General features: G+C 43.7%; 1 long non-coding RNA gene across 1 annotated transcript; it reads right to left on the bottom strand.

The window, feature by feature from the left end:
• Positions 1–7,322: 7,322 nt before the first annotated feature.
• Positions 7,323–8,644, bottom strand: LOC123383113. Its single transcript, XR_006592633.1, has 2 exons — positions 8,583–8,644; positions 7,323–7,986 (listed from the first exon to the last, which is right to left on the bottom strand). It is a non-coding gene; the product is annotated as an uncharacterized LOC123383113 (long non-coding RNA).
• Between the last annotated feature and the right edge of the window lie 6,716 nt (positions 8,645–15,360).

The following is a 15,360-nucleotide window of genomic DNA, read 5'->3' as shown; positions in this document are numbered from 1 at the left end:
GCGGGAGGGGATGGGAGGGGGAGGGGGAGAGGAGAGCACGTTCCGTGACGCCTCCGAGCGCGAGGTGGCAGCAGCGCCGGGGGAGGCGCAGGCCGACTGCCGGGCTGGGCGGGGAGGGAATGGCGGTGAGGAGTCGCGCGCGCCCGGCAAGCTGGGGTCACGTGACCGGGGCGGCCACCAGCCTGGACGCTTGCCGGACCGTTCTGGGGATGATCCCCGCCCCTACCCCCAGCAAGGCCTCCCCACAGCCCCTCGAGGATGCAAGTCATGTGCCAGCAATGGAGCCGATTGAACGGCTTTTACTTCCTCCGACACGCCGGGCTGCGGGCGGAAACTACAGTTCCCAGCATGCCAGGTACAGCGGGGGTAATTCTTCTGGCCTTGACAGAACGGGATGAATGCCGGGAACCCTATCCGCGCGGCTTTCGGTGCAGCGCGCTCCTTGCCCCTGGGCGTCATGCCCCGCCCCCAAGGCGGCCTCTGGGCGGGCAAGTGGGAGGAGCTCGCCAGGAGATGGCACCTTGCGCCCTATGGGAGGGAGGGGGCGGGGTTTCCTGGGAGGTGCACCTCGCACTCAGCAGCCTAGGAAATTAGAAACCGATCGATGGTTTGTGCTTCGCTTCCTTGATTCTTCGGGGTCTCCTGGAATAGCAGCCACTCTCATTTGCTGCCCCTTTGCTCTGCTTTGGTTTTATAAATAGCAGTTATTTCCATCCGAAACATACATATGGGATGTATGTGTTTACGTGTGTGCTACCTGGCTTACCGCACTGGAATTAAGCTCAATGAGAGCAGGGACTTTTGTTGGTTTACTGCTGAATTCCTCGCTTCAAAACAGGGCTTGACACGTCGTGAATACTCAATAAATACTTGAACAAATTAGCACTTCAGCGTCGTCTTTCGGTTTCTTCATCATCCTCCCAAGCCCAGTTCTGCAACCTTCACTCTGGCACTTGTGCATTTCCGTGTCCCCAGCACCTCTTGTTCCACCGCCACACACAATCTTCTCAGCTCTCAGGGAGCCGTCAAATTCTGATCTGCAGACTCTCCTTCAAGCTAGCATCTCCCCTTAGCGTCATCGGAGGAATGATTAGAGGAAATTTGTACAATAACTCTAACAGAAAGTTGCTTTCTGGAGCAGTTGGGTTTCTCTGATTGTATGTGAATTAATCCGTTTCAGAATCAATGGCAGATATAAGCAGATATACGATATTATAGTACAATTCAAATGACACTAAGGTCATTCAAAGGTTGGTAGATATATAACCCTAAACAAATTAAAAGACTTTTTTGAAAGTATAAAGGCCTTAAAGATCCCATGGTCCAGAGGTCATGAATTCAGAAGCCTTACAATGTCCGTGGCATTTGAGCTTTGAGTGGTGGGATGTGGCCCGTTGATAAGCACAGGCCCATTTAAAGGCTTCAGACCACTGTGGGCCAATCTTGCCAAAGCTTCAGTTTTTCAAGGAAAACTAAAAGGCTGTGTTTTTTCCTTCGTTTTTAAATGTCAAATTGTATTTTTTTTAATGTTTATTTATTTTTGAGAGAGAGACAGAGCGTGAAGGGGGGAGGGGCAGAGAGGGAGGGAGACACAGAATCTGAAGCGGGCTCCGGGCTCTGAGCTGTCAGCACAGAGCCCGATGCCGGGCTGGAACTCATGAACTGAGAGACCATGACCTGAGCCGAGGTCGGTCGCTTAACCGACTGAGCCACCCAGGCGCCCCTTTAATTTGTATTTTTAAATGTACTTCAGTGAATCAATCACTTGAGAATTCCAGGCCCTCACTTTATAGTATCTGATCCTAGTGCAACTACTCATCGAAGGGAAACAACAACAAACACCTAAAATTTAGAATGAAAAAACTACTTCAACTCTAGTTCTTAAGGCAATAGATGTGTGTGCTTGCCAGACTCCCTGACTGGAAGAGAAACATCTAGACTGCCATTCTATTTCTATCATGATTTATCAAGACATTTTCTTTAAAGGTAACTTTACCCCCTTCCATCATTTCTCTTCACCCTACTTGCTGTCATTAAGTGTGTAAGTCTTTCATCATTTTATTTTTCCTAAATGTTTATCTATTTTTGAGAGAGAGACAAGCAGAGTGTGAGCAGGGGAGGGGCAGAGAGAGAGGGAGATACAGAATCTGAAGCAGGCTTCAGGCTGTGAACTGCCAGCACAGAGCCCGAAACAGGGCTCGAACTCACAAACTGTAAGATCGTGACCTGAGCCGAAGTCAGATGCTTAACCAACTGCGCCACCCAGGCGCCCTAATCTTTCATCATTTTAGAATTTTAAACATGGGTCATGAGTACATACTATGTGTCAGTCATTGCACTAACACTAGGATATATTTGTAAACAAGACAGCCTGGTTCCTGCCTCTACACAGCTTCATGTCTATCAGAGGAGACAGACAATAAAACAAGTTTTCACCCAAAAAGTGTGGTGGTTGTCAAGAAAGGGGAAGGAAGCTCAAGGCTCACAGCAGAGAGATCTTTATAACCTGCTGATTCTGAAGACTCCTAACATATGAGGGTAGGATCACAAATGGAGGTCTGTATATCACATATCTAAATATTTAGAAGTTACAAGTCAAGCTTACAAACTTATATAAAATAAAATATATTCTAACACTTGATGCTGACATGTGCACTTTCTTTACAACCTAGAAGCCTGAATTTAAAGTTTAAACTTAAATTTCTCGATTTCTTGGACTTCTGCTTCAGAATGTGGTGGTGCAAGGCGGGCTGGAAGCCAGCCCCCCACCCAATTTTTGTTTCCTTTCTTTTCCATGTCCTGGCTCCATCCTACACTGGAGCAGACCTTAAGAACATTTGTGCATACCCCTACCCACAAAGTTCAAGTTCCGCCACTCACCCCCAAAGCTTTATTTACATCCCCCTACCTACCTAGAGAGATGGCCCTGGGCTATTGCTCAGGCCTGGAGTGTGCAAAGTAGTGGCATTGTGTAGCCACATGAAGGCAGACCCAGGATAGAGGCCTGGGGAGGCCCTGGAAGCAGGTTTGGCCATTTGAGCAGGGAATCCCAGGGACCTGTTACCCAGGGCTGGATCTAGAAGCACAGGTTCCAGTGAGCATGACCCCTTGGCCCCACGGACGAGGTAGTGCAGGGAGGGGGGCAGAAGAGAGCCAGAGTGAGGTCCTCTAAAAGACAGAGTCCAGAGCAGGGGCCTCTCTTGCCTGGGTCTAACTCAGTCATTTTTACTCTTTGCCATTACCCGTAGCAACTTAAAAAACATCAATACTCTGGCCCCAGAATCTCTCCATATTCTTAATTCCACCAGGTGTCTACCACTTACAGCTCCCACCAGGCCTTGGAGCACTTAATCTCTGGGAAATTACTAGAGCCAGTGACTCAAATTTGGTGCTTCCCATCGCTAGCACTGTCTCCTCTTTTCCTTCACTCTAGTTTTCTCCTTTGCCCTAAAACTTTTCCTGACAAGTCTTCTTTTAAATGATTTTCTTTTCCAAAGGTGTTTTGAGTGTTTACCACATAGCAGGCATTGTTGTCATCAGACACAATAACTGGGGGGGGGGGGGGGGGGGGGGGGGGGGGGGTGGAGCAGAGCAGACTCAGGAAGGAAGAGCCCTCTGCCTGGGTGGTCACTCACACTCTCCTTCTTCCTCTGACTCACCACCCACCTTCTCAGTGGACAGTCAGGTGGCGATACACAGGCTGCAACACAAGCACAGCTAATCCGAAAGGGAGCTCACGGTTTTCCCTTCTAAGTCAGCTCCTTCTGCAAATACGCCACCACTGATAAAGGCATCACCTTCTGCCAGGGACTCCATTCAAAGCTAGGAGGCATCTTTCCTCCCTGCGTCTCTCTCAACTCCCACACCTAGTCATCATGTTAATACACTAGTCAATGCTTCTTGGATCTGGCTCTTCTTGCCTTGCCTCCCATAAGCCTACCTTAACGCCTCCTAATTGGCCCCCTGCCCCCTCCATGCTCTCCACAATAATCTGACTCACCTCTCCAGATCTTCTTAATTCTTTCTGTATTCAGCACACTCCTTCCCCTCCATCACTTCTGTCAAATCATTTCTAAACTCCTCAGTCTGCTGATTCAGACTGTGTCATCCAGCCACAGTGCGGTGCACTTTTTGTTTTTTAAATCTCTGACTCCCCTACAAATAGCTAATGGTTCAGCTAACATATTCCACTCACACTTTCCAAAGTATGTCTCCACCTTTCCCGCCTTCATATCTGTGCTGTTTGATTTAGCCTAGAAAGCCCTCGCCTTGTCTCCACCTGTCAAAATTGGTCCGCCTTTAAATACTCAGTCCATAGGGGCGCCTGGGTGGCGCAGTCGGTTAAGCGTCCGACTTCAGCCAGGTCACGATCTCGCGGTCCGGGAGTTCGAGCCCCGCGTCGGGCTCTGGGCTGATGGCTCAGAGCCTGGAGCCTGTTTCTGATTCTGTGTCTCCCTCTCTCTCTGCCCCTCCCCCGTTCATGCTCTGTCTCTCTCTGTCCCAAAAAATAAATAAACGTTGAAAAAAAAAATTAAAAAAAAAAAATACTCAGTCCACAAAGTCACCTTCTCCGTGAAGCTTTCCTAGGATGATACAGTGGAGGGATCTTCAGAATCTGAACAGTCAGACCCTAGGGCTGACTTCGAACCAGAGCAAGCATAGGTAAGTCACTCTATTTTCCCTGAACTGTCTTCTCATCTGCAAATGAGGGTTCTGAATCACAGGGTTTTTGTGAGATTCAAGTTCTAAAATGCATGTGGAAGTGCTTTAAAACTGTTACATTAATGTTAGTTGTTACTATCTTTCCAGCCACGAGTGATATCTTCCTCTCTGAAAGAAGAATTTACCGGCCGTTTTGCATTTGCTGTGATTTGTGTAGAGTCTTATCTCTCTCAATCACCTGTAAACCCTTGAAATAGCTTGTACATATCTGTGTCCCCCAGCCTAGAATAATTGAATTTCATGCATGTTTTTAAACGAGTAAATGAATCAGTGAATGATCTCCTTCCTTCCCTCATAATCACGTGACTATTTCACTACTCTGTAAGAGCACCTAAAGCAAAGAGCAAATACAGAAAATTGAAGAAAATGACATTGAAATTCATCAACCCAACCATCTAGCAGTGGTCTTGAAAACTCTGGTGGTAGTGAAATCTAAAATAATAACAAGAGTTTACATTTACTGAACACCCACTACATGCTAGGCATGTTCATAAATCATCTCTAATCCCCCTGAGAACACTGCATGGTTGAAATGATCATCTCCGTCTCTTTCTGGGGCAGGTGGAGCCTGAGGCTCTGGTTCAAAAGTCAGTAGCAGCAGACACAGCACTGTGGCAGTACATTGAGAAGTCAGAGAGGAAGAACTTGAGAAACTCTCAGAAACAACTGGGGACAGCTAGAGGGGGGCTGGTGTCTGGCCAGTGAGCACTCATACATGAAAATGTAGTGACTTCATTCTATACTTATGGGCCCATAGGCCTAAGACAGACACACTATACTTCCAATATCATTCTCAAATCATCAGAATATAATAAAATAAACTTAATGTTAACATTGTAGTGAGCATATGGTAATTATAAAAAGCGTAACTCAACGATTCAGAATATACGTAAGTACCTCATCATGTCTCAAGGTCATGATCCTGGCCCTTAGTTATAAGTTTACAGTATCCTACCTATAGAACCAAATGATACCCTAGAGATGAGCACTGTCTCAGAAGTTTAATGACTTGCTGATTCTCTAAATAACAAGCTGTGTGTCCTTGAGCAAGTTATTTGACGTCTCTTAAGTCACAAGTTCTTTACCTGTAAGAGAAGCAGATTGGGGGCACCTGGATGGCTCAATCAGTTAAGCATCCTACTCTTGATTTCAGCTCAGGTGATGACCTCAAGGTTCCTGAGTTTGAGCCCTGTGTCTAGCTCTGCACTGATGGTGGGAGGGGATTCTCTCTTCCCCTGCTCACACATGCATGCCCTTTCTCTCTCTCCCTCCCTCCCTCCCTCCCTCCCTCCCTCCCTCTCTCTCTCTCTCTCTCTCTCTCTCTCTCTCTCTCTCTCTCTCTCTCTCTCTTTCTCTCCTCCTTCCCCACTTGGGCACTCTCGCAAAATAAATAAATAAACTTTTAAAAAATTAAAAAAAGAAACAGGTTGGACTGGATGATCTCTAGGGTCCTCGTACAGGCATAGTTCTGAGTCTTGTGAGATCATCTATCCAGCCTAGCAGCATCATTTCTATTTCTCATTATTTCACAAATGAGAAATCCAGAGATGGTAAATAATCATAATTGGCAGAGGGACTAGGAGCTGAGTGTTCTGACTTTTTCCATGGGTAGTCAGTTCTTCATAGGCTTTCTGATTTTCTGGAGGCTCCCACTCTGCTCAGCGCACCAGCTCTGCTCTCTCTCTCAAATGCTTTAGGCCACCAAATCACCCCCGAGCCACAATTTTCACTTTCTCAGTTATCATCTCAGATAAGAAATAGTTCATTCACGTCAGGGTATGAATGACTTTATTAAACCACTGGAACTCCAGTGGATGGAATGTCTGGTATATCTGGCCTATTATTAACATCCATCAGCCCCTCCCTCCACCAGAAAACAAAGAACAATTGCGCCAATCCCTGCTGGAAGTTGTTTTGATAAAACAATACTTACTGGAAAGTGACTTCTTTGAATGAATACTACATTTGGGATCTGCTTCTGTGTTATCTTCTCCAGTAAACATGAGCATCTGGAGGAAATGTGTCTCCCTCAACATTCTGTCCCCATCTCTAAGATGGTACCTGGCACATCATGGGGCTTCAATGAAGGTTGGATGGTTGAAAAAATACATAAACTTGAGTAGAGAAAAAACATGAAACTGACCAACTAGAGGGGAATCCATAAAACCTTTGGTGTAATAAAACTGAAGAGTGTATTTCTTCATGTTATAAAAAAGTCACATTACCGGGGCGCCTGGGTGGCTCAGTCGGTTAAGTGTCCGACTTTGGCTCAGGTCATGATCTCACAGGCCGTGAGTTCGAGCCCCGCATCGGGCTCTGTGCTGACAGCTCAGAGCCTGGAGCCTGTTTCAGATTCTGTGTCTCCCTCTCTCTCTGCCCCTCCCCTATTCATGCTCTGTCTCTCTCTGTCTCAAAAATAAATAAACGTTAAAAAAATTTTTTTTTTAATAAAAAAAGTCACATTACCTTAAGGAAGGGGATTATGGTCATTAAAGAATAATGATAACCAATAATTATAACAATCAATAATCATTGAGTGGACACATGTTCCAGGAACCATGCTAAGCCCTTATTTTCATTTAATTCTCACAACACTATTATCAGATAGAAACTATTTTTATCCTGTTTTATAGATGAAGAGTGTGAGGCCAAAAAATGTTAAGTAACTCTTGCTTGGCCAGGAGGAGATCGGGTCCAGGCAATCTGATTCTGGTGCCCACATTTGTAATCTGTTTTTCTGAGGGTAGGCACACAGAGAGATGGGGGCAGGAGTAGTTCCAACCTCAGGTTAGGGCATATGCAAGGTCTGGTCAGTTTACCCGTCTGCTGCAGGACCCAGCGTTGCTGAGAGCCATGTTCCCGGTTCTGGCCCCCCTGGATTTCCACAGCAGTAAACAAAGAGATTTCCACAGGACAGTGAAGTTGTAATCAATTGAAAGAGAAAGAAGAAAAGTCTAGGTAGACTGGCGACTAAGAAAGAATTAAACTAGTGCAAGAAAACTGGTCTCTACTGAAAAGAGACTTTACAGTCAAATTAGCCGGTCTGGGAGACAGCCTAGCCTGACGAACCATAAATCCAGAGGTCAGACAAGGAAGGGCTATCATCTAGAGTTCTATTAAGTAGGCATTTATGTTTTGTTTTCGTATCACTGTTTGTTGGAGGCATAGGCTGTTTATGAATATTGAACATTAAAGACTCCAGTTTGTAAATATTCAGCTCTAAAGCCATTTATGAAAAACCAGATGACTGGAGGCAGGAGATACCTGAAAGTAGAAATCAAAACAGTTTTGTTAATTACTTTGATTATAAACATACTCCTGTGTCCCTGCTACTCGGGGAATTTGTGATTCCCTAGATTGGAAAATGCCTAGAGAACTGAATCTTGCAGTAAGAGTAGAGTTCCAGGAACAAATTTTTCCCTTTTTCAAATTGCTCTGCCCCTTACAATCAACATTGCCAATATATTAATAATCACCAAGTAAAACGTACAATAGAAATTTTCCAATTTTGGTATATGCGCTGCTGAAGTGAGCACAATAGAAATTTTCCAAAAGAAGTTTTTCCTACCTAAATTTTATGAGTCATTTAACTTTGAGGTCCACATCCCTTTGAATTCTGCAATTTAAGTGACTTTGCTTTGGTCAACTGTACCCAAATAAAAAATTTTTAAATAATAATAATAAATGACTTTGATTTTCATGACATTTTTTTTTCTCCAACTACATCTTTACATTTGATGTCTTTGATATCTAAATGGACTACACATGAGATCACAGTAGTTCAAGTGTTCATAGACCAGACAATGTGATGTCTGGTGCAGCCACTATATGTGGCTACTAAAGTTTAATTTTAGGCATACCTGGGTAGCTCAGTAGATTAAGTGGTCAGCTCTTGATATCAGCTCAGGTGGTGATCTTGCGGTCATGGGAATGAGCCCTGCATCAGGCTCCGTGCTGAGGAGAGCCTGCTTGGGATTCTCTGTCTCCCTCACTCTCTCTGCCCCTCCTCTGCTTGCACACACATTCTCTCAAAACAAATAAATAAACCTTTAAAATAAATAAATAAAGTTTAGTTTTAATTAAAATTGAATAAAATAAAAAATTGATTTCCTCAGTTACACTAGTCTCACTTCAAACACTCAATAGCCACAATGTGGCTGTCACATTGGACCACAGAGATATAGAACATCATCACAGAAAGTTCTATGGGACAGCACTGCCTTAGAAAGAACACAGATTTAGGGGCAGATTTAGGTGGCTCAGTTGGTTGAGCATCTGACTCTTAATTTGGCTCAAGTCTTGATCCCAGGGTTGTGGCTCTGTGCTGAGCATGGAGCCTGCTTGGGATTCTCTCTGTTTCTTTCTTTCCATCTCTCTCTCTGCCCTGCTCCACTGCTTACTCTCTCTTCCCACTCCCCCCCCCCCCACCAAAAAGAACATAGATTAACAACAGATTCCCATATTTCACCAGACTTGTAACCACAGGAGAGTTTCTTAAACTTTCAAAGTTTCAGTTAGTTAAATTATAAAGCAGAGATACAAATACCTACACCATTAAAGTAAGCAGTACAATGCCCAGCACATTTTAATTGCTTAATAAAACTATTATAATTAATGAACTATTATAATTATTATAATTATTACAATTAATTTAGGGATCCAAAATGAAAGCTTTTGAGACTCAAATTAGACATCAATATTTTCTTCATGCTCTGAGTACTCAATAAATCTTGCTGGCTACCCAAAAATATTAAATTGAATTAAAATTCAGAGCATCACAGGACACTTAACATTATTTTATTTCTTCATCTAGGACATCAAACTTCTGTAGGCAAAAAACAACTTGAATTTCCCTGGAGAAACCTTAGACTCAGGTAGCTATTTAGATCTATTAAGTATGACCCAGGAGGTTTCTGATTCCCAAGCCATCCCTGAAATTTGATTCAAGAATATGTCCAGCAAATGTTTGTATTTGTACAAGAAATCTATTGGCTAACTAAAGCTGACTTGGAGAACAATCAGGTGAAATTCACATACCCCTCCCCACCACTCTTTAGCCTAGAGATAAAACCCATGGAAGTTACACATCCCAACACTTTTGAGAGTATTCCAAGTTATTGGGGGCGCCTGGGTGGCTCAGTCCGTTAAGTGTCTGACTCTTGATCTCAGCTCAGGTCACGATCTCGCGGTTCATGGGTAGAGCTCTGCATCGGGTTCTGCACTGATAGTGCAGAGCGTGCTTGGAATTCTCTCTCCCTCTCTCTCTGCCCCTACCCCACTCGTGCTCTCTCTCTCTCTCTCTCTCTCTCTTTCTCTCTCTGTCTGTCTCAAAATAAATAAACTTGAATATATATTTAAAGAAGTAGTTCAAGTCATCTAAGTGTCTCCCCAGCCCTATCCACTCTCCCCTCCCCCTTTCAGGTCAATATGAAGCCTTATGTAACAACATCCAAAACAGAGAGAGAAAGCTGTGGATAATGTGCCCACAGAGCTTAATCCCTGCTACTCTCACAGAGGGACACATTGCAGTTAGGAATGCAGGCAGCCAGAGCCAAGATAATTCCAGACTCAAGAACAATTGTTCTATCAACTGCAACTACACAAAACAACCCAAACAAAAATAGCCAGGAGAAGCTCAGTAACCTATGAATTGCGACTATCACACTTACTTTGAAATTTCCATTTTCTAAGCTTCTCAAAAAAAAAATCAAGATTATGTAATAAGATGGTAAAAAGATAGAGGACAATATTCTGCCCTTACTATTCAGCGCTGGATTGAAAAATGTATAGTAGTTTTCAAAAACCTTTATTTTGTCCCCTTTTAGGCCTTTAATTGAACTTTACTTAGGTTTGAAAGGTTTCCTTTCATACCAAAGAGGTACAAATAAAGGGGAGGTATCTCTCTTGGAAGGTATCTACAGTCCAGTAATTGATGGGACCATGGCTGGGGCCAGTGTAAATACACAGCAAAATTCTGTCAGGATGTTTTCTGACGCATAATATGAGCAGGTACAGTTCCAGTCACTCACTGCCAAGAGATAAATCTAAACCAGGCCAACACCTGCCATCTAAAATGGTCATAATTCTGAAAAAAAGTCTACATTAGTGGTCATTTGTTTACAGTAGAAATGAGAATAATAATGAACATTTATCAAGCACTTAGCATGCTCTAAACACTCTTATAAGTGATTTGCGTGTGTTATTAATAACAACCCTTTAAGGTATGTAGATAATGCCATTTCCCATTTCACAGATGAGTGAACTGAGACACTGAGTGGTTAAATGACTTGCCCAAGGTTACACAGCTAATCAGTGTGGGAGTCAGGATCCAAACTCAAGCAATCTGAATTCGTTTTACAATCTTGTCTCTGCAGACAGTTGGAACAATGATGAACTTAAACACCAACTCTTCACTACACGTTAACCTATGACCATACACCAAGACCAAGATCATAGCTGTGTTGGTTTGCAGAAAGTGATTAAAAGGAAGAACCCCATATATTTGATTGGAACCTGTTATCCTCAAACCCATTGAAACCTGTGATCATCAAACCCACCTTTCCTTGGCTTTCAAAATCCCCAGTAACAAGTGTCTCGACTGGTGGTAATTTTGAAAAGTCAAGAGGTGAATTCTGGTGATGTTCTTTTAGCTCTAAATTAAACTGCACCTAAAGTTGAAACAGTCCATGAATTTTTCTATCTCTCTTTTTAGTTATATGAATGAATAAATTCCCCTCTTAAAAAACTGTTTGAAGGGCGCCTGGGTGACTCAGTCGGTTAAGCATCTGACTCTTTGATTTCAGCTCAGGTCATGATCCCAGGGTCATGGGATTGAGTCCCACATCTGGCTCTGTGCTGAGTGTGGAGCCTGTTTAAGATTCTCTTTCTCTCCCTTGGCCCCTCTCCCTCACTCATTCTCTGTCTCTAAAAAAAAATTTTTTTTTTTAATTAAAACCTGAGTTTTAACAGAAGGAGCCATAACCAATATACTCTCTTCTCTAGCCCCCACCATTTCCACTCATCCAAAGGGATTTTCTTGGGGGTGGACCTATGACCCCAGCCAGTCTATTCAAAGTGGATCTCAAAACTTTTGTAGCATGATCAGGAAAGAAGATTTTTCTACCGGACTTGAAATAGGGAAGACATAAACCGAGAGGTACTATACCCAAGGTCACTGGAATCCTCTGTGCAGAGTCCAGGGAATCACTCAACTAAGGGAAGGTAGAGCCAAGAGATATAGAGAAACTGAACCCTGTGACATCATTTTAGTTCTGAATCCTTTTCAGTACCTTAACCCAATAAATTCCACTTTTTGGTTAAGTTCTACCATTAGTGACTGAAAGAGTTCTAAACCACCTCTTTAATACTTCTCAGTTCATCTTCTCCTCTCATCTGACCTTGCCTTGGTTCAGGTTGGCATTCTTTCCTTACGGGATGCCCCAGCTATCTACTATTATCTTACAAAGACTCTAAAATGTAGTAGCTTAAAACAGCAATGACTTATGATTGCCCCTGATTCTGTGCATTGGCAATGGGCGATTGCCCAGATTTATTAGTCAGTTTTACCACAGTGACACATGACTCCTTGAGTTGGCTCGTAACAACCAATGTCCTTCACTCTGCCATTACATGTTCACCACCACATCAGTGAAGGCTCTGCTTCTGCTCCCCATGCGTTTCCACATTCTGGGACCAAGGCTGCAGGGGTAGCTCCTATTGGAAACACTCCATTCCTATGGCAGAATGGAAAAGAGCAAGGAAGCAGGCGGAAACATACACAACGGCCCATCCTGTCACACCTCACTGATCAAAGCAAGACCCTGGTTTTGGGGGCTCCCCATAGCTGTCAGGGTAAATTAGGTTGGCACTCAAGGCACTTTATGAGAGGGTAAGTAAGATAAGGAGATACACGTACACACATAAACAGAAAGAGGAGATTTTATGTGTAGATGTGTACGCACACACACAGGATGTATACGACTCTCGAGACACACACACACACCTATACACAGTATGTTTAAAACTCGACTTATACATGGAAGGTGGAGAACCAGTCTCAATCTGGATCTGGGACCTACCCTTTTCTCATCAGGGAAAATTCAGGAAGGCCCACCCAAACAAGTCAGGCTCCTGTTGAGCCTGTTATGATTGCAGGCCTTAGTCCTAGTAATTCGTAATAAGAAACAAAAAAGATAAAATTACCATCTTAGCCATTTTTAAGTCGATAGCACAGTAGTGTTATATGCACATTGCTGTACAACAGAGCTCCTGAACGTCTTCATCTTGCATAACTGAAACTCTATGCCCATGGAACAAATTCCCATTTCCCTCTCCTGGACCCTGGTCCAGCCATTTGCTCCATCTGCAGGATCATCATAGCTCTGCTAGATGCCCCTGGTGCCAACTGCCCACCTTCCAGGCCTGCAGCCAAGTGATGCTTGGTCCCATGCTGTCTTCCTACAGCCTTCATCACAGAACTTCTCCTCAAAGCCTACTGCTGGGTCTGCCCCCAAGTACAGGCTTACCCATAAGCATCTAATTTCTACCTCCTTGCTGGCTACCAATCAGGAGCTGAGATAATAATACTGGTGATGTAAAATAATAATAGCATTTATCATTTATTGCATGTGTCCTACATTCTAAGCACCATTGTAGATGCCTGACAGATACGATCTCTAACCTTTACATAACGTAGAAGTACTGCTACTCCCAGGTCTGTCTCTGCTTTCATCAGGCATCATTCTTGATGTAGATCTCAACCTTTGTTCAAATCCCCTAGAACGATCCACTAGCCCCCAAAGTATTTGTAAGCACTGTGGAATTTACTGGAGCTTCCCAGAGTGGAGCAGAGGCTTACGCTGCCCATCCAATAAAAGTTAAAATCCTCAACAGAAGTGGCTTTTGTCTAATGTCCTCTTTTGCTGTGCTATCATCAAGCCTCCTCCTCCTCCCACCTCCAAGGTTTAGCCTCCCTAATTTTATGCTGACTATACAATAAGGAAACAGGTAACAGAATATATAACTAAATATCGCTTAAACGATAGTGTTTATTATTATGTCTGGAGGTATCATTTTCAGGCTTGGTTAATTCAGAGGCACAATGTCATCAAGCACCCAACTCAGGCACTTTCTTTCTGCCTTTCCTCTTTGCCATCCATAGCCTGTAGGTTTTTCATTGTCAGAGTTGTCCCTCATGGTCACATGATGGCTGCCATAGCTCCAGGAATATTATCTGCAGACAATTATAAGTAAAGATAAAAAGAGGAGCATTTCTCCTCATTCCCTGCCCACCCAACTGCCTCCCCCCCCCAACATCAGAAATGAAAACGTTTCCCAGAAATATTTCAGAAGATTTGCCTTTAAATTCATCCACCAGGATTGAGTTACAAACTTGTACCTTAATAATAAAAGCTAATATTCTTTATTCTATAGATTTGGAAAGTGGGTTCTGGACACAAGGGTGAAGTATGGGGAGAGAATGGTTGTTGAGAAGTAACCACCAGTCTCAGTCATACAGAGCAGCTTGGTATCTGCTCACTTCTGTGCTCTGCAAAGAAAGCTGCCTGATTGTTAATAGGTCATGCTCTCTGCAAGTCAGGTTCACGGCCATCTAATACTGCTCAGAGAAGCTTCTTAGAGTCCCACCCCTGCCCCTAACCCCAGTGCAATTATCAAAGCACACGTTATCAAAACTCTTCCCTAAGAGGACATCTTGAAATACCTCTGCTGTCATTTCCATACCCATAGCAAATCTGCATGCTGAGTGTTATTACCCCATTTTACAGATTTGGAAACTGAGCAGAGAATTGAAGTGCCTCAGCCAAATTAAAACAGCTATCAAATTGTAGATCAGAGTTTGAACTCAGGGCTGTCTGGCTCCCATGTACTTGCTGCCAATGAAAGCAGAACAGAGCACCAAAGAAGAAGGAATGGGCTACAATTGACCAGAAGGGTAAATAACCTCTTGCCCCAGTAGTAATTGAAAACCATTGCATGGTTCTAAGGAGGAACGCAATTTCTGTCCTTGGCTATCTCTAAGAGATAAAATAGAGCCGAGCTTTTAGCCCTTGGCTGAGGATACAGAGGCATTTTAAAGTGTCTGAATGAAGGAACTCAAGCCTTGCTTCTGAGTTCCTGACACCCAACCCTTTAAGTGGGGCCTGAGGAGATCTTTATTCAACAGCAAACACTTACTCAGGACCTGGCCCCTGCCCTGGGAAAGGAGGTAAACAGATATTTTTGCCTCTGTGTGGTAAGTGCTATTATGGAAGTGTGCACAGAGGCTGTGGGAGTGCTCGGGGGGGGTGGGGCGGGGGGATGGATATTAGAAACCCCAGAGATCATCATCCCCCTGACTGAGGTCATCTTGTGTTCCAGGACAGTGCAGTCACTCATGTTCAAAACAAGGACCCTGAGTCATGAGGAAAGACCTAAACTGGATTAGGTACACACCATTACACAAGGTGGGGGTGAGAAATGTTTTGGAAAGATTTCCTTTCAAAATGGTTTACTGGAAAACATTTTAGCAATTCTGAATGTAAATTTCAGGGTTTTGTTTGTTTTGAAGCTTGGTTTATGGAGCACTTCACATGGCTTATGTATGTTACTTTATGAATGTAGCAAGTAATTTGCATACAT

The sequence above is a fragment of the Felis catus genome, chromosome A1 (genome assembly GCF_018350175.1).
Source record: "Felis catus isolate Fca126 chromosome A1, F.catus_Fca126_mat1.0, whole genome shotgun sequence".
Classification (NCBI taxonomy): Eukaryota; Metazoa; Chordata; class Mammalia; order Carnivora; family Felidae; genus Felis; species Felis catus.
Note: the sequence above shows the minus strand (reverse complement) of the source record. Positions and strands in the feature narration are given on the sequence as shown.